General features: G+C 42.1%; 1 protein-coding gene across 1 annotated transcript in view; it reads right to left on the bottom strand.

Annotated features, from left to right (window-relative positions):
- The window catches only part of LOC123361765, a 124050-nt gene that overhangs the window by 20254 nt on the left and 77145 nt on the right, over positions 1-26651 (bottom strand). The window lies entirely within an intron of this gene.

Genomic DNA, 26651 nt, shown 5'->3' on the forward strand with positions numbered 1-26651 from the left:
TCTTCTGAATCAAGGAACTGCAACTGGTTCCCTCCTGCAGCTGATCCTAAATCCTGGTGTACATACAGTTTTTCTATTGGTTTAACTATTTCGGTTAGGGGTATGATGGTTGTACCAAAACAGTTAAAGTGGCACAAGCCCCCTTGTGTGAACACAGCTATATCAGTAGAAAGGTGCCTGGTACCAACATAACTTGTTCACCTTCCCCAATATAAGCACCTTTAAAGCAGTATAGTTTCATCCATATTAGGAAACAACTGCTTTTACTATAACCCTACCCTATACTTGTAGAGTTCAAACAGTACTTTTTCTTAATGTTGGCAGTCCTCAGTACAGCTTGGATTTAGTGGAAAATAAGGGCTACAAAGAGTGTTTTCACAATTGTTCAGCAACATAAGTATAAAAAAAATGACAGAAAAAGGCAAAATGCATCAAATAAATTGGCCCTGCTTTAGTGTGGACAGGATTCCTTGCTCCTAGAGCTGTTGACAGTAAATGCTTCTTGCTTTAGGATGGTGAAGTCATGTGAATCTTGAGCAATCTGCAAGGTGCATTTTCAGCCGGTTTGTAGAGAATTAATGCAAGCTCTCTATCATTAACAGTTGTATACCTCAGTTTGTGCACATTCCACCAAAATTGCCTACCAAAGTGGCTGTGACACTAACAAAAGCTATAATTTATGAAATTTTGCAACTGTTCATGTATCTGAGTGTTTGCATGATGAATTTTTGGTCATTTTGTCTTGAGTAATTGAATACATTTGATGAGTAAAAATAAATATTTCCTTCAAATGCAGGTACTCAGCTGTGTCCTGAAACCCACATTCTCATTATTTTGCAACATAATCAGTGTTTAATAGTATTAATCCCCATCATCTTAGTTATTAACAATGAATATGAGGCTCGTGAAAGCATCCGCTGCCTTGTGCTTCATCGCAAGCCTAACCAGCAACCTAACTCCTAAATGCTGATAGTGACCAATTCTCCAGTTATTTAGAAGCATGATATAAATAAAGCTCAGAATTTGAGCTACTAATGGTGGAAACAAATGGGTTTTCTGCTGTAAATTATTATTGTTCAGTTGACAGACCTTGTTGGCCCATGTGATGCCTGGTTGAGACAATCATAATTCGTAACTGACAAAGTGGGTATTCACCCATGAAAGTTTATGCTCCAAACACTATAAGGTGCCACAGGACTCTTTGTCATTTTTTACAGATCCAGACTAACACGGCTACCCCTCTGATAATTAGTACGTTATTTATAATAGCAACCTATCATAACTTTTGTACGAATGCTCCGTTTTCTTCTTTATTTGTATCGTGTACTGTCGTGGACTTCTGCTGGGCACTATACAGACATAGAACAAATAGAAGGTCCTTGCCCAAAGAGCTAACAATCTTACTGAAGTTGCTAGTATACATAGGTAAAATCCATAGCTACCATTTTCAAATATACATTCATATTAACCTTGGGCTCTAAAACAGGGTTCACCTATCTTGAAGTAGAAGGGAATGGTCAGGAAGAAAAGAGCTATTTAATCTAAATGGATAATGTTGGCACAAGAACAAATGGGTATAAACAGGCCATGAATAAATTTAATCTACAAATTAAAGGTTTCTAACCATCAGAGGAGTGAGATTCTGGAATTGCCTCACAATAGGAGTTGTTGAGGGAATCAACTTAATTAGTTTTAAGAAACAGCTTCTCAAATTTATGGGTGGAATTGTATCTGAGTGTTTTGTTGTGGTGGGAGTCCCTTCCGGTTCATGTCTTACATTCCTAAAATCTCATGTTTCATGGCTTCAGCAAGTCATCTGTAGGAATCAGGAAGGGAATTTTTATTCCCCAATGTATTCTGGGTGTTGTGGGATTGGCTGTTTTTTTCTCCTCCCTCTGGAGCATCAGAGATGGCCTCAGTTTGAGTTGGCACATTAGACAGGATGGGCTGGTGTTCTCAGATTGTACCGAATGTTCTCTTTATCAAGTGCTTGGCTGGCTGGTTCTTGCTCAGATGCTCAAGGCCTGACCAATGGCCATATGTGGAAGGAAGGAGTTTTCCACCAGGTCAGACTGTCAGTGACTTTGGGATATTTGCATTCCCTTACAGTGTGGGGTGTATGTCACTTGCTAGGATTTTCTGGGTATATTTCACTTGATTAATTCCCTGCAACTGCAGGGGCCTTGGGCTTTGGACCTCAGTCCCTCCTGTTCATTGCCTGTGGCACACAATTGTTTAGTCTTTTGAGGGATGCAATCCTTTGGTCTAATTTTGGTAGATGGGTGTAGTGAGCAGGTCTCTGGTTTCGTTGGTACCCTGTGCTATATAGGAGGTCAGGCTAGATGATCTGATGGTCCTTTCTGGCCTTAAACTCTCTGACACCCTAAGAAAAAATTAAGAACCAGATCCCAAAGTGTGGGAGGTAGGCATAGGTGGGTTCAGTCTCCCCCACCCCATCCACTCTAACTAGCACAGAGTAGATAATGGTTCCCAAAGAACTGCTCCACTTGCTGAGCTCAACCTCTGGGCTTCTCAAACCTTCTCCCTGCCACTGGCTCTGACTAGAACACCCCATTTTCCAGGGGATCAGGAACAGGTATGTCAACCTAGGATTCCCTTACACTAGAGGAAACCCTTCATTACTATCTTAAGGCTACTTTAAGTCCCCCCATTGTGCTGCTTGAGTGTCAAAGAAGACACTATAATCTTGAGAGTCTGGCTATGTGTGTATCAAAGAGTAGTAGTCTCAAAGTTCCTAGTGCTTTCGTTGTGAGTTGGGCTGCATGGGGAGGAAGTATTAGGCCTGTTATCTTCAAATCATAATGGTATATTTTCTGGTACGCACTAGTACAGAATAATTGACATTGCATTATATTATGCTGCTTATAAAATTTTATACAGAGAAATGTAAAAATATAGCGTTTTTCCTTTGTTGCATCCTCAATTCTGTCTTTCCAGCTGATGCCTGTATGCAAACCTAGTCACATGACGAGAGTGACTATGTTAGGCACCCTCAAACTAATCATGATGAATGTGACCTGCATGGAAAGCTGCTGAAATATTTCTTGTAGTATGTATTTTGTGGGGCAGTACATTTCAAAGACTTTAAAACACTACCCCTTGCAGTTGTAGGAAACCTGACATAAAATGTTTTCAATGTTTTATTTCATTTGCCAGTCTAATTCATTTAACCAGTGATTTATATGCAACTGTCCCTAGCTATGCTAATGCAATGCTGATGTGTATTTTTCAGGATATACTGCATCCTGTACAGAAGACTCAGAAAGAGCCTTTATGTTTTTCTGCTTTGCTGTCTTCCCTCTCTTGCCCTCTTTCTGCTGACCACTATCTTTCTCTATAGTGGTTCTTGCCATGCCTTATTGTAGCCCTTTAGTTAATATAGGGTTTGATCTTGCAATTTGCTGAACACTCCTATGTGGTGCAGAGGACATCGAGAGAGGTGCACTACATCTTCAATACAATGGGAGCAGAAGATTCTTAGCATCTCTCAGGAGATATTTGGCACCTTTAGGGCTGCACCCTTTGAATGTCTAAAGGGTCCATCAAGCCCCAACAAGATCTATAATGCATGACAGGCTTTATACAGCACTCTATGGAGCCAGTGGACTTTTGCAGACATGACAGAAATGTAATTAATTAATCAAATATGCAAATGGAAGTGGCGCTGCTTTCAGCAGCTCCCATTGGCCCGGAGCAGCGATCCACGGCCAGTGGGAGCCGCGATCGGCCAGACCTGCAGACGGGGCAGGTAAACACACCGGCCCGGCCCTCCAGGGGCTTTCTCTACACAAGCGGCGACCCCTGTTTGAGAAACCCTGCTTTAAAATTTGTAATAGACTGCCTAATGGATAAATTGCCCTATGTTAATTTGTAACTAATTACTGGTGGTGCTTAGGAAACATAAGATTACATCAAAAGCCTATTGTTTACCCAGGACTGTATGGTCAAGTGGATGCTAGAAAACTGTATAAAAGACGCTTGGGTCCCAATCTTTTAAATCTCAAATCTGCTTAAACTTCATCAGGGAAGTTTGAGTCACAAGATTGAGATCCCAGTTAAGCGGGAACACCCTGACTTTGATATTGGACATTGGACTATAACCTATGGATTAAATTCTGAACTCTTTGCAACTGCAAAGCTCACCATCTCTGTTATGAATCTGAACCTCAAGAACTTAACTCCTGTCTGTATGTATACTGATCTTTTAACCATACACGCTCTCTCTCCTCTTTTTTAATACATTTTAGTTTAGTTAATAAGAATTTGCTGTAAGTGTTATTTGGGTAAGATCGGAAATATTCATTAACGTTGGAGGTAATGTGTCTGATCATTTGGGCTTGGTAGAACCTTTTCTTTTATATGGTGAATAAGTTTTTCATTAATCCTCATCATATCTGACTTGGATGCCTAGGTGGAGGCCTGAGGCTGGGTTACTTTAAGGGAACTAGGTTATTGACTTCTGAGTAACTAGTGACGTCTAACACAAGCTGTTTTGTGCTGGCTTGGTAAATCTAAGTATTGGAATATCCACCAGCTTTGGGGACTAACTGAGTGACCGCAGCTGTCTCCCCTGGGATCCCGGTCATACTATGTAAAATACATATGGACTTTATCTTGTTACCTGAAATATGTAAAAGAGATTATTACAGATTTGCAGCTAGTATTCGTAGTGTTGATTGGGTGAAGGTACTTGCACGGCGAACAATTACAACCAAGTGTCCATTAGACAGTAGATAAAGAGGTGGGTTGGGGCAGCGGTTAGTAAATGATCCTGTCTGTGAAGTCCCTGGAAAAATACCTGGTGTCCATAAAAATGGCTGATTGGCAACTCCCTCCATCTCTGATTATCCTGTTTTAACTAGTTAAATGGGTTACTATTTTTATAGTTTATTTTTATTATTTTGCAGAAAGTCAGTCATAAGACTAGCGAGAATAGCTTCATTTTGCTGAGGGACAAAGCTGGATACAGTCTTTCATATGCAAGACTCAGTTATTGGATTTCTAATCTAATTCCCTGCTTTCAGTGCACACAAAGGGTTTCTGAAAACTGTGGATGCACAGTTATCTTCCTTTATTGTTTTGAAGGACTTGGGTCTGTGAAACTGTCTACAGTTCTTTACTTGCTTTTAATGAGTTTCCCACTGAAGACTCAATTCTGCAAGATGCTGGAAGCTTCCTCAGAAGCGCTGAGCACATTTAGGTCTCATAAAAACAAACGGAACTTGAGGGCACTCGATAGCACATGGTACCATGCAGGATCAGACCTTTAAAGGCTTATGGGATTTCAAATGTAAATGGGATACATTTGTGAAACTTAATATGCACTCTGCCTGCCTTATTTTAAAGGGGTTGGATCACTACAGATAATGCTCAGCATTATAATACATCAACATATAAAAGTAGCATCATCTAAATTTTTTGCCTTGATCTAGCATTGCAAAATGTTCAGGCCCATAGTCTGCTCTGCTCACTCTTACTGAGCAGAAACTGAATTGACTTTACTCTACTTGATTTCAGTGGGAATACCTACATTAGTACCCAGTCACTTATAGGAGTAAGGGATTGACAATCTGTCCCTAAATAAATAACCTAAATACCATGTAAAGAAATGTTATGCAGAACTAAAATTGGCTGCAACTGTATTCATGTAATGGCTTTTATTTTTGTTAGTGAAGCACTGTCTGGAACAATAGCAAAAAATAAACGTCCATAAAACTAAATGACCTCTTGTCACCCAATTTATGAGTTGGCAACCCTCGGGATAGGGTCAAATTTTATCTTCTCACTGTATTTTTGAGGATTCCTTTGGAATATTCGATGGTGGATACCAAAGGGTGTCATTTGCAGAATGAGAAGTTGAGATAGATTTGAAGACATGGTTTTGTTACGTGTAGGAAGCAAGATGCTGTTTTGGGGACAACTTCAATTTTTCTAATCTCTTTTTATGGTTTTGGGGTCTATTTTTATTGCTCTTTATTTCTATTTTTCCAATATTTCAAATTTTTATAATCCTATAGAATAAACTAAATGCTTTCTTGAAATGGCTCTGCATCTGCATTCACATCTAGGATTCATTGAAAATTTCTGTCAAAACTGTTCTTCAGCAGAAATGTGAATTTTTAACTAAACATTTTTGTGTGAAAAGTGTGTAAATTTTCCTTGGAAAGCAACATTTTTATATTAAAAACAAAAACAAAATCAAAAATTGTTTTTGACATTAAGCCAATTTTTTTGGACAAAACCAGTCTCATGTGAGTTGTAGTTCGGTTACCTCATGCCTCCATTCTCAACTATGGACTGGGTTCTCCAGGTGGACTTCATCAACCATGATGCACCACAGCTAGGAACTCCCAGGATGCACTGCTGTGGCTCAGCAAAAGGGAAGCCCATAGTGCAGCCAGGATAATAGGGGCATGAGGCACCTTAATTACAACTCCCATGAAACACTGCAAGATATTTCCAAATAATTTTTTTTAGTTTTCAGACAAGTTCTTGGTTTTTGATTTTGTCTCTGAAAAGTCAACATTTTCCATGGGGTATGGAGGACATGGTGAGACACTTTCCAAACAGTTTTGCTCACTGCTATTGGATTTACTCATTACATGTCTACCAGAAACTTTATATTACACTACTGTTGTATAAGATATGCATTCATTTCCATTTTGAGAGAATTTCTTTCACTTCATTTTTCTGAATTCATTTCCAGATGCAAGAGAACAGAATCTTGCCATAGCTTCAAAACCCATGAAAAAAAAGTCCTAAATACTGTGGAAACCAAAGAAGTGTTTTCCCTAGAAATGATAATCATGGGAAAACATCCTGAAGAACTCCAGTCAAGTGACATTCATAAGATGATACAAGTAGATATTAATTACTAGGGCTGATGATATTGCCTTAGACAGATACTGCAGGAATAAATTAATTAGACTCTTCATACGGCAATAACAGCTGCAGTTTAGGGCAAGGGCTGAAATAAGAGATTAGTATAATTCAAAATTAGCTGGACAAAATTACACATCTAGGTTTTGATTCTCATGTACACTAAGACCCCTTTAACACTGCCAAAACTCTGTAAAGGGAACCTAGTGTAAGAGAATCAGGATCATGATTTTTTTCTGCATGTGTGTTAAAATGTGGAAGTGAACAATGTATTTCCTGAGGAATTGTTCAGATGTTTATTGTGCAGCCATTACATACTCCCATTAACTTCACAGGTTTTTTACACAAACTTTTAATGTAGCCATAAGGGCCTGATTCTCAGAGGTGCTGAGCGCAGCCACTACTAGTCAGAATTGTGGTTGTTCAGTAACACTGAGCAATCAGTCCTTTAAGATGCAATAAGGAAAAACAGGGGTGAACAGGAATACAATAAAGAAGCATCAAGAGCATGGTCAAGTTTTTGCAAATTTAAGCTTTTGTCCTATGAAAAAACCTGCATGGGCCCATGCAAACCCCCCTTAAGTCATTGGGGCTCTGCATAGATGGAGGCGGTCAATAGCAGAAGTAGGCCCCTGGAAACATATTAATTGCAAGTATTATGATACAGTTAAATGAAATGTCAGCTGTGGTTGAATTATACATACTAGTAAGAGCTATTAGCTGATACTATAATACTATAACAGTAACAGAAAATCTTTCTAACTTCCGTTTTGTAGTGCTGCTCTTGGTGTTTTATGACTGTGTGCAGAAGTGATCAAGTTAAGATAGGATTCTCTACCTTCTCCATAAAACACCCAGCTTTATCATACTTTCAAAAGACCTTTTAAACCTCTATGCCAATGCTTCAGAGCAACAGTACAGAAGACTTTGTGTCATATGTTTTTCTGCATAGTAGTATTTGAAAAGGTTTGATGAATTCATATTATCTAACCCTGAATTTCTATCACACAGTTTTTCAGAACTATAGATACACTGAACCACATATCTCACAAGGATACTGAGGCCTAAAGTAAGCCTTTTGTAAACAAAAGAATCATAAAATTGTAACATTTACTGGCTGCTCAATCTTATTTCTAACAGTAATCATATTCACTTTCATTTTCATGTAGGTCAATAAAGTCAGATCTCACTGCATAATTATTTAGGTAACTTAATGCCTTGCTTTTCTGTTAATAAAGAATTGAGCAAACACAATACAGCAACATTTGATCGCTTCAAATGGTTACTATATACATTGAAAATGACAGTCAGGGTTTAAAAAGCTACTAGCTTTACTTTTATAAAAAAAATCCATATTTCTTCCCTTTAAAGTTATATTCTACATATGAAACAAAATAATCAGATTCTTAAGTTTGTCTAGAGATAAAATTGCTCTTTTGCCAAATAGTGAATAGATAGAGGGTAGGATTGCTTTAAATAATTTGTGAGCCCCCTAGTAGTGCTCACTGTATTTTATGTTTTAGAAACAGCCAGAAGCAGCAGTACATATGTAGCTGGGTTTTGCATGTTTGTGTATATTTAGTTAATATGGTTATCTGGGACTCAGCTATGCCTGTGTGGTTTCTTAATATTTATTTGGTGGATAAAGAGCAAAAGACATAACATGCCACAAGACCAAGAAGGAGGGAGTAGACAATATCCCTGTTTTCTATAAACTAATGTCCGTGTCCTTGCACGATAGAGTTTGGGGAAGAAGAGCATGTTCAAATCTTGTCTACTGCCCTTGGACACCAAACTCCTGTCCCAGAACACCTGATCAGGCCACCCAAGAGTCCGGTATCTTCATGCCTACACAAAATGATCCACATCTGTATGGTTTTAGGTTTGGATTTAGGACAGAGACAGCACTAGCTGCTGCAAATGAAATGTTCATACAGGTAGTCAATGATCTTTTGGTGATGAATGGAGATAAAACCTCTCTCTTGAGTCTCTTCGATATGAGCTGTCCTCAGCACTGATCACATGGCATTGTTGACACATCTGTCTCTTCAAGAAGTGATGGAATTGCTGGAGTGGCTCTGCTACCCTGCTTTCAGAGACACCAGCTTTCTGTCTTGCCATGCCTTTAGTTCTACATGACTATGAAGCCATTAATAGACTCTCTTAGAAATAAGATACAGAAAGTAATTGTTAAATGCTAAGTCTGTTCTGTACAGAACCCAAAGCAGTACACTGCCCTGCCCCATGGTTCTGTAAGGAGAGGCAAAAATATGCATGGTGACGGGCTGCTTCTCTGGGGGAACAGAAGATTATCACTGAGTATTCCAAGTATTTCTTAAGATGTGTATGATAACACAATTAGTTAAGGTGGGACATATGGTAAGTTTGGCACCAGAAGTGTGGTCTGAGGTAGGATGACCAGCTGTCTTGATTTTATAGGGACAGTCCCAATATTTGGGGCTTTTTCTTATATAGGCACCGATTGTCCCCACCTCCTGTCCTGATTTTTCACACTTGCTACCCAGTCACCCTAGTCCAGTGGTTTTCAAACTTTTTTTCTGGGGCCCCAGTTGAAGAAAATTGTTGATGCCCGTGACTCAATGGAACTGGGGATTAGGGGATTGGGACATGGGAGGGGCTCAGGGCTGGGGCAGAGGGTTGGGGTGCAGGGCTGAGGGCTGCAGGGTGGGGCCAGGAATGAGGGTTCTAGAGTGTGGGAGGGGGCTCTGGGCTGGGGCAGGGGTGCAGGAGGGGGTCAGGGCTCTGGGCTGGGGTGCAGGGGTTTGGGGTATAGGAAGGGGTTCTGGGTTGGGGGGGCTCAGGGCTGGGGCATGGGATTGGGATGTGGGGTTGGGGGTGGTTCCCAGTCAGCGGCGCAGTGGGGATACTTCCCGCCTGTCCTGGCACTGCGGACTGTGCTGTGCCCCGGAAGCAGCAAGCAGCAGGTCCGGCTCCTAGGCAGAGGGGCGCAAGCGGCTCCGTGTGGCTCTCGCCCTCAGACACCACCCCTCCCATCTCCCATTGGCTGGGAACTGGCCAATGGGAGTGCAGAGCTGGTGCTCGGGGTGGGGGCAGTGCACAGAGCCTGGTGGCCCCCCTGCTTAGAAGCCGGACCCTCTGCTGGCTGCTTCCTGGGCACAGCGTGTTGTCAGAACAGGTAGGCACTAGCCTGCCTTAGCTGGGCAGCCCTGCTGATGGGACTTTTACCGTCCCTGTGCTGACCAGAGTGACCCAGTGCCTGACATGCCGCGATCAGTAGTGGGTCGAGACCTGAACTTTGAAAAATGCTGCCCTAGTCTGAGATGGGATGTGGATGAAGAGAGAGTGGTCACCTTGAGCACTGTGTGTGAAAAGGGTTCCAGGCTCAGGGTCCATACTTTGTTCCTAAACAAATACACTGAGCAAAATCACTGTCCTGCACCTATAAGATTCAGACCATTCCTCAAGACTCGCTTCCTCAGTGAGGTGCAGGACAGAAGAGGCAAAGGAAAATAATAAAAAACACATAAAATAATCATTTTTTAAATAGCAGAACCATAAAGAATTGTGTAATCCCAAGTCAACATGTAATCTTATTGCTGCAACCTTCATCCTCCCTGTTCTATATTCCTAGTCATCAATCCCACTGTTGAATGCTCTGACACATTACATCATGTCTTAAATTAGATTGTAAGGTTCTTGGGCCAGGGGCTTTATCCTTTATATTTCATGCATGTATAACAAGCCTGATGGGCAGGTGTTCAGAATAAGAGCAATAAAAAGAGATAGAGGCAATCTAGAGGCTAAATTATGTTTCATCTTAATCAGTGGGGGTAAAGTAGAAATCAGTTAAGTGGGGAATAATCACAAGTAAATCAGTTTCAGTAGAACTACTATTAGGCTTACACCATAAACTACTGTCATCTATTACTGCTATCTACTGTATTTTAACTATTATCTTAATTAAACTCACTTTATAAGTAACAACTTACACTTATGAAATAACAGAATTTTGAATTAGAAACCACAAAACATTAGAATGTGAATCCCACTGCTATGCTTTCCTTTTTCAGTTTTTAGCAGCTGAAAGCCCCAAGTTTGGAGGGCTTATAGCAATCGAGTCAGGAGCAATCATCTTGTGCAATCTCTGTTTACTGTTTTGAGTTCCAGCTTAAATAAAGCCATGATGCTATGTGTTGGCTTCTTGATTGAACAATTATCCCTCTGCTCTTTTCCGGCTTACAGGCCCTTTGCTCTCTGACAGTTTCCCTGTTCTTGTCACTTCTCCTTGTATAGCTTAAGATGCTGTCTAGATGTTTTGTTTTACAGGCCTTACTATTTTCTTTCTTTTGCTACTGCTCACGTCTCCCTAATTCTTAAGTCTGTTTCTCTTGAATTACAATTTTTCTCTTATTACAGCTTATTTCATTCTTGTTTCACTTTTCTCAGTTTTCTAACTATGTTTTTCTAATAAAGTTCTTAGATTAGAGACTCTTTAGTTATTTTTCCTCATTTCAGAGTAGCAGCTGTGTTAGTCTGTAGCCGCAAAAAGAACAGGAGTATTTGTGGCACCTTAGGGCAGGTCTACACTAAGGGCGGGGGTCAAACTAGGGTACGCAAGTTCAGCTACGTGAATAGCGTAGCTGAACTTGAAGTACCCTAGTTCAAATTACTTACCCGTCCAGACGCCGCGGGATCGAAGTCCGCGGCTCCAAGGTCGACTCTGCCACCGCCGTTTGCAGTGGTGGAGTACCGGAGTCGACCGGAGCGCGCGGGGAGTTCGAACTATTGCGTCCAGATTAGAAGCGATAGTTCAAACTCCGAGAAGTCGAACTCACTGCGTCGACCCAGCAGGTAAGTGTAGACTAGCCCTTAGAGACTAACATATTTATTGTAGCATAAGCTTTCGTGGGCTACACAAAAGCTTATGCTACAATGAATTTGTTAGTCTCTAAGGTGCCACAAGTACTCCTGTCCTTTTTCCTCTTGTGTAACTGCACTGTTCTTCCTTTACCTTTTCCTCTTTCCAGGTACTGATCCTTTTGTTGCCATCTCTGTTTTCCTGCTATCTCTTCCCTGTCCCCCATGAACTGGGCTTTCTCCCTTTTAGCACCCTCCAATGCAACACGAATGCTGGGGTCCCTATCCATTGCCTCCCCGTCACCATTTATTGTGTCCAATCTTTTCTAGTGCCCGTAATTGCCTTGCTCACTACTGACCTCTTTCCCAGTGCTGGGGAGCCTCCCTCCAGATTCCACCACCAGCTGTTTCCAGGACTGTCTGTTTGGCTTGCTCACAACAGTACTCATGTGGGGGGGGAGGTGCAGCCTGTGCTCACTTGCTGTTTTTTTCTTTATTCTGCCTCGCCCCCCCCCCAAAAAAAGAGTCATCCCAGGCTTAAGCTCAGCCTGCTTCAACTGCCGCAGAAGCCTTAGATTCCTCCAGCTCCCTCACCCCCAGAACAGGTGTTTCATGCTCCTCCTTTTTAAAAAAAATACCCCAGCATTCTGATCACCATGAGGCTACTTCCAAGCAGCCAGCTTGTGTAGCTCCCACTGCTCTTTTGACCCAACAGCCTCTACGAAAGGTGAGGCATTTGGTTGTTGAACACTAGAACTGGTTGAATAGTTTTAGAAAAAAAATTGTGAATAAAAGCAGTGAGATTAATTCTGCGTAATTTACGGGGTCCTATTTTTAGAGGGTACCTGAAGCGATGAGAAAATACGTAAGCATCTGCTCTGAGAGTTACATTCAAGAGAGTCCTACAAATTTGCAAAGCAGCAGATAAGAAATTGCAAATGCAGGTTTTCAGTGAAGAGGAGAGTCAAAAAACAGTGAAGGAGATTATTTCATAGCAGGAAATGCTGAAAACAGCATAAAAAGGGACCCAAGCTGCATAACACATGGCTAGCCTATGCAATTGTGAGAGAATTGCAGAAGTCAATGTGTAGGCAGAGTCTGTCCAGCATTCAGAGGGAACTTGTCATAAATGTGACCATTTTGCTAACCCTTTGTGTTTGCTCTGAACGCAGGTGCACCTATGTGCTGAGCTCACAACAGAGGTTGCTGCACCGACCACTTACCTTAGCAGAAGGCCTGAGCCCTGGCATGAGATGGTTCTCCCATAAAAGACATCAGAGCCCTTACGCTGCCAGACTTGTCCACCCACATTTATCTATATCTTGTAAACTGTTTCATGGTGTCGCTGAAGAGCTACGTGAGTAAAGAGGAAGGCACAGGAGCAGTCCACTGCAATCACAGGGGCTCGGTGGAAGAAAGACAGAGCTACCCCTTCTAAATGCTGTACTGCTGCAGTCCTGAGGGCAATGTAACTGGCAGAACACCAGGAAAGGAGGGAGAAGCCTCTGCAGTGACCAAGCTACCTTCAAGCAGCAGGGGAGCATCATCCACCAATTATTAGTATTACCTTAGTGTAACCCACAAACCTTCTGGGTGGGGTTTTCTGTCCCATCTAGTGGCACTGAGACCACTTAGAGAGAGTTAAATGAGTCTGCTCTACAGCCTTAGCTAACAGGCAGTTGGCTTTTAGCTCATGTGGTAGAGGTTTATGCACTAAGCTCCAGAGGTCCCCAGTTCAATCCTGCCGACTAGGGTCTCTGTCGTCATTACATTTAGCATCTAGAAGGCCCAGTCATGGACCAGAACCCTCCTGTGCCAGTTGCTGTGCAAACACAGAACAATAAGATGGTCAGAGTTTATACCTCTGTCATGGCAGCAGAACTACACATGCAAGCAGAGTGGTAGTCTGGCAGTAACAGGGCCTCAAAGCACTAGGAGTGCTCCTGCACTGGAGCGGCAGTGAATGTTGGCCAGCAGTGGAGTCTCTCACACTGTGGTTGATCCAGCATGTCCTGTAGAGGCAAACAACAAAATGTAAAATCCTGCACGGGGCTAACCCTCTTGCATGCTAGGCTGCAATAGGAAGGAGCAAAGGGAACAAGCTGTTCCCTTTGTCTTCCTTCTAGTGTGCCCTAGAAAGTGGAGGGTGGCCTTGTGGTTAGAATACTCTGCTGGGCTGCAGGACATCAGGTTCAGTTCCTGGCTCTGCCACAGACTTCCTTTGAGACCTTGGGCAAATCACTTAAGTCTCAGCTTCACAGGGGGACAAATAATACTCCCCTGGCCTGATTGTGAGGATAAATTCATTATTGCTTGCAAGACATGGAGGAACTACAGTAATAAGGGGGTGACATATAAATATCTAGACAGATAGAAATTACAGCCCAGCTGAGAAGTCAGGCTGACTTAGAGTAGAAATACCAACCAGAATGAAATCATTAATCGTTATCCTTTGACTCAGGAAAGCACCATACCCTCACTGTCAACATTTATTTCCATTCCTCAAGCTTTGCAAATGGATTAACTACAGCAAGTTTGTTCTTCAGTAGCTTGACCAAGGGCATCCTTGGCTGCATCAGAGTCATTTAGCACAGTTTATCATCCATGTTCTCACGGATTTTTCCATTGACACTATAAATGCTGCACCCCCCCCCCCAATATCACACAGTTAATGCAATCTCTTATCACAGGACTGGGGTGGGTAATATTATTTACAAAAATGAATACCGAATCTATTTGGCACAGCTCCAGGTGATTGTCCTGGCTCTAATAATCATCTGAACTTGTGAGAGCTGGTTGTGCTATTAAATAGGCAGCTATATTGAATACGTTTTTACATTGTGACAGCACCATGGAGACTGTAATGACATCATCTAGCTGTTTTATCATTCTTTTCCAGTCCATAACAACACTCAGGGATGCAATATTTGTAAAAAAGGACACTGCTATCCATTGTTTTTCTTTAAAGGCAATGCTGACCACTGAATTGGCAAAATCTACTTGTGCCATTTAAGTAAGAATATGGCTAGATAATGCTAGATACTTGCAATGCCTCATTACTTGCTAATAAAATGCTGAGTTATTCTTGATGGAAACCATGACCATATGTACAAACTGTACTCCTGACTGCATTTTTTTTATGATGGTGTCTTGGTCCTGCACCATCCTAAGCACTGTGGCCCAGATTAAGCAAAGCATTTAAGCATGTGCTAAATTTTATGCACGTGAATAGTCCCAGAGCACTCAGTACCTTTCAGGATTGAACCTCAAGAGTACAATTCTCTTTATGGGCCCAATTCTGGGGCAAGTAGGTGCAACCCCACTGAATCTTACTTTGTGCCAATTGTGAATTTGTCCCTCTCTTTCCATATGGGAGGTAATGGTGCATTCCAGGGTATAAAGACATCCGTGGGTTTTGCATGGTGCTTAAATAGTGTGCAGTGATTGGGTAATGGAAATATATATATATATATACAGATATAACAACAAATCAAATATTTTACCTATATTTATGTGCTCACTTCAAAAAAATGTACTTAGAAAGTTAAAGGGTTTATAAATCATTGCCCTGAAGATATCAGAGACAAAATGATAAACATTAGAGAAAAGTTATATAGTAATATAGTCATCAGACCTCTCTGTTTAACAGGATTTTACCGTACTGCAGAGTGAGCCTCTTCACACTACCCAGGATAATGGTTTCTGGTTATCTTATTAAATTGAGTGAAACTTTTGATATCTCTACACCTAAATAACCCCCCCCCAACATACACACACAAACTATATTCAGATAAACACATTTATTGATCTAAACAATACCATTAATATGTAAACTGTGATATGTATCCAAACACTGCAATATTAGCTCATGTTTATAAATACCTTTACTTCATTGCAAGATAAAAGTGCCACCATTGAACTACCAAAGGGATTTACCATAGGGCATCATTGCCATGTACGATCTGTAAATATCTGAAGTTTATTTCTCCATTGTTCTTGATCACAGCCCTTGATCCACTCAGCTATTCATTCTGCCATCAGAGCACATCTTCTGTCTTTCCTCCCTGCCACACCACTTGTTCACAGCTTTCACGATGTCCTTCACCTCCTTTTGCTCTCTTATCTATTTGTTTTGCCTCTACATGCTTTATTGTGCAGCTTTTAGCTTGTGCTTTGTCTTCTTGGTGAGTGTCAATTTTTCTGTTCTCTAAATTACAACTGTCCGTAAAGCACTGTCTGAAACACTTTGGCTGAAATCCTGGCCCCATTAAAGCCATTGGCAAAACTCCCATTTGCTTCAATGGAGCCAGGATTTCACTCTTTATGGATAAAGGGTTCCTGCTCCTTATGGCACTGTTCAGTCTTCTACAAGTTGTCCATCCATCCTACATTCCAACCTTCAACCCCTTCTTCCTGATATGCAATAAAACAGCCAACACATATAACAAGATTACCATGTAAGGATTGTGACTATTTTGGTGTTAGGATGAAGTGAAGGGATGTAACACTATGTCCTTTGAGGAAAGAATATAAATATTTCCTAATGTGTAATAATAAACAACACTGATTTTGGGGTGCCCAAGCACAGCTTTCTTTACCAATACCCTCTCCTGAGCCATTTCACAAATGCCACTTTCACAAAGTAACCAAACTTGTAACAATCAATACAGCAATCAGGCCCAGATACTCAAATGTATTTAGATTCCTAACTCACATTAATTTCAGTTAACTTTCCATTGAGCTAGGCCTCAAACTCCTAATTCAGGGGAGAATGGAACACAGTGTGTCTTAGAGCATTCAAAACATCACACTCAGTTGTTGCGTGTACACTGGGTAGTTTTTGCTCTTCTATCATCTCAGTTCAAACTTGCCAAAGTAAAGCATTTTACAATCCTGTCTGCTTGCTTTTTTAACAAAAGTCCATTATCAACAAAATCTACTACAGATTCTAGTAAGAGTGCATATGGTTTGTTTCCTAACTTGTCAGAGAGTTTTATAATATTAGACATTGGGTCAAATATAGAAAAGAAACTCAAAAATAAAAATTCCCCATATTTCATGATTTGGACATTTGTCTTCATTCATCATTTCCTTTTTCCTGCACCATCCTTAAGGTTGGATAGGTTCTGAGGAGATTCCCTCCACATCTATGTTGAGCCACCACTGGAACTTCTTGGGGGTTGCCTGGATGGTCTGATATACCTATGATACCACTGTCTCCATGGAAGTCCCTGGCCTCTCACCAGCTATTCTTCCATAAAGAACAATTTTAGGTAGTCAGTATGGGGTCATTCTAGCAACATGGCCAAACCATTGTAATTGGCTCCTTTTGATGATTATAGTCATGCACTGCACTTTCAGTCTTCCATGGATGTCATCATTTCTTAGTCTATCTAGCCTTGTCACGCTTAAGATATGGCACAGGCAACTCATTTTCAAAGTTAGCAGCTTTTGCTCTAGATGTGTTGTCATTACACAGGTTTCACAACCCCAAAGGAATATGAGTACAAGGAGCAATGTATATCATCTGGATGTAGTTGTTGGGGACACGAATTTAAGGTTCTAAAAGTTTTTATTCAGGCATACAAATGGTCTGCTGACAGCAGCTACCCGCTTGATGATATCATGTTCATAGCCGTTATCATGTTATAATGAAACCCAAGTAGCAGAAGTTGTCTACTTGTTCAATGTCGACACTCTTAATGACTTGTTTAGCCTGTTTCTTGATTTTCGATGTTACTATTAATTGGGTCTTTTGATCATTCAATTTTAATCCCCATTCTCTGACTGTTGTGCACAGGTTAATTGCTGTGTCTAGGTTGTATTCCTCCATAGGCATTATTATGATTATTGTCTGTGAAGTGAAGGTGATTGATCATTTGCCCTAATATCATGCAACCTTCTTCACTGGTACTAAAGGAGTTGGACGAGATGTTTTCTAAGTACAGAGCAAAAGGTATTAGATTGAGTATGCACCCCTGTTTGACTCCAGTTTTCACTTCAAACCACCCTGTCAGCTCTCCATTTACTCTTACTGCATGTAAAGCTGTGCTGTACAGACTCTGCAGTATTTCGATTAGCTTTCTGCTAAAACCATACCACCCGAGTACTTCCCACACAGGTTATCTGTTAAAGTATTCAGGTGCTTTCTTAAAGTCAATGAATATGCAAAACGGATTTGTTGAACTCATTGTCTCTCTGAGATTTAACAAAAAACAAATATCTGATTGGCAGTGGAACATCGAGATCTGATGCCAGCTTCTGACTGAAAGGATTTCCTCTGCTCTTCCTTTCAATCAGCCAGGAATCAGAATACCTTTCTAGGAATGCTTATAGGATTTATTTCTCTGTAGTGGCAATTTGTCAGGTCATCTTGCTTAAAAAGTGGGACAATGATTGAGCATTGCCAGTCTTCAGGGACTTCACCCTTCATCCAAATAAGGTTAAATAGTTTGCAAAGGAGCATGACCAAGCCTCTTCTACCATGTTTTAACACTTCAGGTGGTATACAATGTAGACCGTGTACCTTGCTGTTTTTCAGGGACCTGATTGTGGCTTCAATTTTCACTTCCAATATCTGTTCTTCTTCATGGCTGCCTTTGCAGTTGACGGCCTCAAGGACTACTGACGTTCAATAACTGAGGAAAATATTCTTTCTCTCTTTTGATTTTTATCTACTAGCAGACATGTTACAGGTTGTAAGCCGGGCGGCCTTGGTTCCCGCCGCCGCCGGCGGGGAAGGGGTCCGTGGCACGCCCCTCGGACAGGGGGCGCCGGCAGGAGTCTCTAGCATACCCCTCTAACAGGGGAACGCTGGCAATAGTTCGCAGCGCGCCCCTCAGGCAGGGGAGCGCCGGCAGGAGTCTCTAGCGTACCCCTCTAACAGGGGGACGCTGGCTATAGTCCGCAGCGCGCCCCTCAGGCAGGGGAGCGCCGGCAGGAGTCTCTAGCGTACCCCTCTAACAGGGGGAACGCTGGCTATAGTCCGCAGCGCGCCCCTCAGGCAGGGGAGCGCCGGCAGGAGTCTCTAGCGTACCCCTCTAACAGGGGGAACGCTGGCAATAGTTCGCAGCGTGCCCCTCAGGCAGGGGAGCGCCGGCAGGAGTCTCTAGCATACCCCTCTAACAGGGGGACACTGGCTATAGTCCGCAGCGCGCCCCTCAGGCAGGGGAGCGCCGGCAGGAGTCTCTAGCATACCCCCCTAGCGGGGGAACGCTGGCAATAGTTCGGGTACACGCACCTCGGGTTCGGTCGGGTAGACCGCGGCGGGCAGCTCCAGCTCCTCCAGGGGTTCCGGATCCTCCGGCCGCTCGCAGCAGTCCGCGCCGGGCAGTTCCACGGAGTCCCGTCCGTTCTCGTGTCCGGGCTTCCCTGGGTTCCGCGCCTCACCGGGGTCGGCAGCCAGGTCGGGAGGGAGCAGCGCGGCGTCGGCGTCTGCATCCCTCTGTTGCGCCGCCCTCACGGAGCAAAGGGCCCCGCCCTTTGTACGCCCCTGTCAGGAGTCTACCCTCACTTGAAACTGGGCGGTTTCAAAGTGAGGACCCGCATGTCTTCCCCCACCCCAAAATCCTAGGGTAGGTCTCCCCTTCGGCTGCCACCACCCGGTCAATTCCGTGGGCCGGGACACCCCTGTTTCCCCCCTTGGGAACACAGATCAATTCACAGAGGAGGAACCTCCCCCCCTCTTCCCTCTCTCCAGCCTGCTCTGGAGACAGAGTTGCCTGGATTCAAATGCCTTGAATCTCTACACACAGGGAAGCAGCCCACTTCCCCCTCCCCTTCCCCTGAATTTCCCCAAGGGAAGGAATTAACCAAGTCCAAAGAAAAGAAAGAATTTATTAAGAGAACAAAAGAAAATACAGAATCTCTATGAATCCAAGCTGGGCACTCATAGGGTATAACCTTATCAATCTCTGGAGAGAATCCCCTCTCCCCCTTTTCTCAGTAAAAGCAATATCAGCAAACAGGAATAAAGCATTTCCTTTAGCAAACACACAATTGCAAATGTAGAAATCAAATCATAAAACTAATTCGCCTTTCTAATTAATACTCACTATTAATTAGTAGAAACTACTCCAGGAGAACTTGGAGACATGACTGTCCTCTGTTAGACCCAAAAACAGTTCTCACACAGACAAAGGCTTCCCTCCACAGAGATTTGAAAAAATCTTATCTCTGATTGGTCCTCTGGTCAGGTGGTCACCAGGTACTACATGTTAACCCTTTACAGGTAAAACAGACTTTAACCCTTAACTATCTGTTTATGACAGCCCCGCTCCGCCCCTCCCGCAGCTGGGGACGGAGCGAACTCGCCCTGGCCCCGCCCCCTCCGGCGGGGAACGCGGCGGTTTCCGCTCCGGCTCGGCGGGGAGCCACCCTGTCTCCCCACACAGGTGTTAGCTTTGTTGATAGTAGTCTAATTTTCTGAAAAAGCCCTCTTGCATTGATTTTTTTGAAAGTGTTTTTTCAATGTCTTCACCTGCTCTCTCTAGCCATTCCTTTTAGTTCCTTCTTGAGCTGCATTTGTCTGTATTTGTTTTTCTGCTCAGGGGGCAATCTTCAGCTTCCAGGTGTTCTTTATACACTTCTTTTATTTTTCTTTTTGATACGTTTTCGATCTCTGGTGTCACCCAGTCTTTCCTTTTTGGATACAACCTCATCCCTACAACCTTCTTGCTCATGGCATGAATGATGTATTTTGCCTCTGCCCAGAGCTGTTCCACTGTTGTGTCCTCTAAGTCTAAGACAGGGGCAAAGCAGCCACCAGTTGTATTCTAAAAGTTCATTATAAGGTCTATTTTTCAAAGCTTCAACATAGTAAATTCTCTTGTTATTTGCAAATTTTGAAGTATTCAGTGTGATTCTGACTGTAGTGAACACTGCACAGTGATCCGAGTCTGTGTCTAGGCTTCTGTAGACCTACAGCATAGAACGCTTGGACACTGGATATTGTCCTCCCTGAAAACCAGAAAATGTGTTCAATAATTAATAGGGCTGTAGATTAATTGCAGTTAACTCATGCGATTAACTCAAAAAAATTAATTGCAATTAAAACAATTAATTGTGATTAATTGTACTGTTAAACAACAGAATACCAATTGAAATTTATTAAATATATTTGGATGTTTTTCTACATTTTCAAATATATTGATTTCTATTACAACACAGAATACAAAGTGTACAGTGCTCACTTTATATTATTATTTTTGAGTACAAATATTTGCACTGTAAAAATGATAAAAGAAATAGTAATTTTCAATTCACCTAAAACAAGTACTGTAGTGCAATCTCTTTATCATGAAAATGTAGATTTTTTTGTTACATAACTGCACTCAAAACCAAAACAATGTAAAACTTTAGAACCTACAAGTCCATTCAGTCCTACTTCTTGTTCAGCCAAGTTTGCTTACATTTGCAGGAGATAATGCTGCCTGCTTCTTATTTACAATGTGACCTGAAAGTGAGAACAGGCACTTTTGTACCCATTGTTGCAAGGAATTTACGAGCCAGATATTCAAAACATTCGTATGCCCCTTCATGCTTCGGCCACCATTCCAGAGGACATGCTTCCATGCTGACGATGCTCGTTAAAAAAATAATGCATTAATTAAATTTGTGACTGAACTCCTTGGGGGATAATTATGTGTCTCCTGTGTTCTGTTTTACCCACATTCTGTCATATATTTCATGTTATAACAGTCTCAGATGATGACCCAGCACATGTTCATTTTAAGAACACTTTCACTGCAGTTTTGACAAAATGCAAAGGTATCAATGTGAGATTTCTAAAAATAGCTACAGCACTCGACTCAAGGTTTAAGAATCTGAAGTGCCATCCAAAATTTGAGAGGGATGAGGTGTGGAGCATGCTTACAGAAGTCTTAAAAGAGCAACACTCTTATGCGGAACCACCAAAAAAGAAAACCAACCTTCTGCAGGTGGCATCTGACTCAGATGATGAAAATGAACACCAGTCAGTCTGCTCTGCTTTGGGTCGTTATTGAGCAGAATCCGTCATCAGCATGGATGCATGTCCTCTGGAATGGTGGTTGAAGCATGAAGGGACATATGAATCTTTAGCACATGTGGCATGTAAATATCTTGCAACACTGGCTACAACTGTGCCATGCAAATGCCTGTTCTCATGTTCAGGGGACACTGTAAACAAGAAGTGAGCAGCATTATCTCCTGCAAATTGTCACCAAACTTGTATGTCTGAGCAATTGGCTGAAATAGGACTGAGTGGTCTTGTAGGCTCTAAAGTTTTACATTGTTTTATTTTTAATGCAGTTTTTTTTGTACATAATTCTACATTTGTAAGTTCATCATGAGACTGCACTACAGTACTTCCAATAGGGGAATTGAAAAATACTATTTCTTTTGTTTTTTACAGTGCAAATATTTGTAATAAAAAATAAATATAAAAAGTGAGCACTGTACACTTTGTATTCTGTGTTGTAAATGAAATCAATATATTTGAAAATGTAGAAAACATCCATAAATATTTTAATAAATGGTACAGTATTCTATTATTAACAGCGCGATTAATCACATGATTAATTTTTTAATCACTCGACAGCCCTAGTAATTAAGATTATAACTAACTGCTATTGTGGGCCAATTTAGCAACTTCTCACAGTCACATGGTAATTTGGCCAAGCTTTAGGTGCTTCAATGATTTTCTTTAGGATCCTCTGTGGTAGATCTCCACACTTTCTTTGTGCTACAGCACAGGTCACCATTAGTTGTTCTACAGTCAGACACGGTGTCATAATAGCCAGTATAGCATTGTATGGCTTGGTAGGTACATGGAACTCATGGGACATATCTCTATTTTTTAAGCAATGGGCTTTCTAATCAGATTATATGACACAAGACTGATATCCAGAATTGGGGAATTGTTTACTTGGGCTTTGTAACTTTTCACATCTGGACAATTTAACAGCTAGGAGACCATGTTTCCTCTACTCATGCTTTGAATTCTCATGCCAGACTTGTCCCAGAGATATGAGTACATATAATAAGAGGGCATAAGGGCTTCCTATTGCCAAAATGAACCTTTTGCTATTCAGATTCACACATTCAAAATGGCGAGAAGAGATGGTGACTTACGAGAGGGGAGTGGATTATAAAAAGATCTACACATGACAGAGGCTAGTCACATTGTATCATACATCACTTATAGGTCCTCAGATACCATTGTGATGGGTGTGATATAGGACTGTGAATTAGCTAGATAGAATAGAATAGAAAAACTTTACCAGTACAGTTGCCTCAGAATACAAAACGTATAACCAAGAGGGTTTTGAAACAAGAATTTGAATTTGCAACAAGACCTTTCTTCCCAAAGCAAATCTGATTCAGAGACTAAATATTTCAAGGTTAAGGTAACCCTCAACAACAAGTGTTTGCTGATCCATGATGCATGTTACTAAAACACTAAATCACATTTGGGACAACTCATTTACTTTTTTTAAACCATGAAATCAAGTGAGTTAATCACATTAGTGATGCCTGACCATTCCATTTCATTTCCAGCACTGTCTGTCAAGCTGATGAACTGTCTTGTATTTCTGTGACACCAACCTAGGCTTTTGCAGTCCATTTGTGACTTATGAACATATTTCCCCTTATTTCCCATAAATCTTTCCAAGTTTTATTCTCCTGCTCGCTCTAAGCACCTAAATCAGGGGTCGGCAACCTTTCAGAAGTGGTGTGCTGAGTCTTCATTTATTCACTGTAATTTAAGGTTTTGCGTGCCAGTAATACATTTTAACATTTTTAGACGGTCTCTTTCTATAAGTGTATAATATATAACTAAACTACTATTGTATGTAAAGTAAATAAGGTTTTTACAATGTTTAAGAAGCTTCATTTAAAATTAAATTAAAATGCAGAGCCCTCCAAACCAGTGACCAGGACCTGGGCAGTGTGAGTGCCACTGAAAATCAGCTCACGTGCCGCCTTCGGCACACTTGCCATAGGTTGCCTACCCCGACCTAAATCTACATGCAGGGTTGAATAGTGCAATGAATTTTGGTGATTGAAAAGATCAACTGTGCGGGCCATTTCTGTGCAAAAATAATATGAATTGGCAGAACAAGTCCTACCTTACTTTTAGAGGATCAGGCCTTTAGTGATGCCAGGTTTAATAAGTGTCAGAGACTTTTTTCCAGGTTGTGTTACAAACACTGAACATATTGTGTTGTATCTGTGCCAAAAATATTGTTAAGCCTGCTCAATATAGACAATGTGGTAACATTGTGTAACAGGGTCATCTGCCTCCTACACACCCTCTCATGGTCAGAGTTGATTCTGCAGCTTCCTGCCTCAGTTTCCACTTTGGGTTCCTCAATAAACTCACAAAAATGCTTCCACAATTCCAATAACATCTCTTTTTAGGGGCCAGTTTAGTAACATACATTTCAAAAAATAAACACAAAAAGCCTTCCACCCCAGCCTTAAGATCAGCACAGCACCTTCTCCCTGAGGTACTGCCTCCTAGTGTTCTCTGAGCCTCTAGAGAAGAGAACGTGACCTGGCTTGGCCTGGCCTGTCTCATTTGCCTTCTCCCCAAAAGGGAAACAAAACCTCCAGCTAGGGCTTTCCATCGAGCCATGACATCCTCTAGCAGAGACCACTGCAGGAGATTCTCTCATCCTGCAGCTTCACTCTGCAGTCCTAACTTTGAACATCCTTAGGCCTCTGTTTTTATGCCCCCAGAGGCCTGGTTTAGTCACATGGCCATCTATCCTGTGACTTAATTCACTCTCTTTGCCTGGGGAAGCAAATCAGCTGAGTCACAGGTGGGCTGAGACCGATATCCCTTTAAAATGGCCAGCCAACTTTTGACACATTGTTTTTGATATGCTTAAGTATCTCTGTAAATTCTTTTCAGATTTCTCTTTAGTTCAGATTCACACTTCATTTGGTTCTGAGCTGAACTGGGGCTAGCTGACCTGACCTGGTGAGTAATCCCAAAATACTTCTTAGCAGAAGGAGCTCACACTTTGCTAGGATGTCCTTATATGAGTAGCCTTCAAAAGGTGATGTAGGACATGGAGGAGGAGAATTTATCTGATTTATTATGGTAGTGACTAGGGGCCAACCAAGAACAGGGCCACATTGTGTTGGCACTGTACGAAGACTGAATAGGAGACAATTCCTGCCCCCAAAAGCATATAGTCTAAATAGACAAGGCAGACACACACTAGGGGAAAGAGATAGTGAGATGGGCTGCAAACAACATGCTACTGCTGCAATATTTCTTTAATATTGGGGTTTTGTTAGAAGGGGGTTATTTCAACAAATGAAGGGAGAGGGGACAAGAAATGGAAGGGAATAAAGAGGACATGGCAAGGGGAAGAAGGAGTGAAAGGAGGTAGAGGAGAGGGACCATGGAAGGAAGGTGGACTGAGGCTGAGGTGAAGAGACTCTGAGGTGCGGGAAGAGGTTGGAGTGAATGGCCAATCAGCACAGGGGAACATCTAGAGTGAAAATTGTGGATAGGAGTTTTATGACATCATCGGTTTCCCAGAGTCTCTGCTGGGACAGTTCCTGTGCCACCTTCTGCTCCTGAAGAGTTTCTCTGGCTCCTGGTGCTGTCTCCACCATAGAATTTCTTCCCCAAGCCCACACGGCTGAGGGGCAGGGTGTGTATGCATGGGTTCTACTGCCTCCAAAGGGCTGGCGGGGTCTTCCATGGAGAGTTCTGGGTCCACAAGGAACTTGTGGGGATGGGTGGTCATGGCTGGGCCCCATCTTCCTTTCCTTCCCTACAAGGTTGCAAACCTGCTTGAGCAGCTTCTGTTGGCTCCAGTTTCTTTGGGCCGTGGACTTGGCTTTTCTCTAGATGATGCAATCTCTTCATTCTATCTCTCTATCTATCAGAAATGGCAATATTCTTGGAAGAGCTGGGAATAATAACAACACCTCTGTTATGTCGTGGGCAGCTTCAATGAAGATCTACCCCAGGTCGGGGAAGTATTTTCAGTCACAGAGGGAATAAGGTATCTGACTACAGTAGGAGTGAAAGCAGCAAAGAATCCTGTGGCACCTTATAGACTAACAGACGTTTTGCAGCATGAGCTTTCGTGGGTGAATACCCACTTCTTCAGATGCAAGTAGGAGTGAGTAAATGACTTGACAACGCTTCAGGGTGTATAGGCTAGGCAAGGAAAGAAAGCAAAAGAGAAAGCTGTTGGGATTGTTGAATTATTATGAATTATTGTGATTGATATGAATGAATGTGGTGAACATGAGTTTAGTATGGTGTGATATGTCTGAATTTGCTGAAGTATTCTGGGAGCAGGATTCTCTTGGCATCAGACAGTTGGTATGGAAATTTACTGAGAGTGATTAGAGTCTCTATCTGCGTGTGTGTTTCAACATGGAACTTTGGAATAGATCAGCCAATGGCCAGCTCACCAAGTAAAGAAAACGCAAAAACATGGGATCAGTGAGCTTAACACAGGCTGACCCGGGTCAAAATGACCCTTTTGGATGGCATCGTGCTAAGAGCTCAAGCGAATGATTGATGAGAGGGTAAACGTCAACTAATCTTCGGTCTCTGCCTGTTTTGCAGTCCCTTTTAAAATATTAATTAGAAAAACCAGTAATGGAACACCCACAGGGCAAATTTCTGGGACATGTGACTCCTCTGCGAACAAGAGGTATAAATGCTAAGCAGAGTTAGTCAGTTAATTCCCCAATTAACGTCTGAAGAGGTCCATGGCACTGTAAGACAGAAGGTCTCAGGGTAGCCAAAACCCTGCTACAAGGGACTTTTGAACCATAGGGCCTCGGGATAACCAAGACCCTGCTTTGGGGGACATTTGACAGACCAAGTGCTTGAGAAGAAAAGAGAAGAGAAGAAAAAAAGTTCCCATGTAGGACTCGTAGCTATACCTGCT

The sequence above is a fragment of the Mauremys mutica genome, chromosome 1, assembly GCF_020497125.1.
Source record: "Mauremys mutica isolate MM-2020 ecotype Southern chromosome 1, ASM2049712v1, whole genome shotgun sequence".
Taxonomy (NCBI): domain Eukaryota; kingdom Metazoa; phylum Chordata; order Testudines; family Geoemydidae; genus Mauremys; species Mauremys mutica.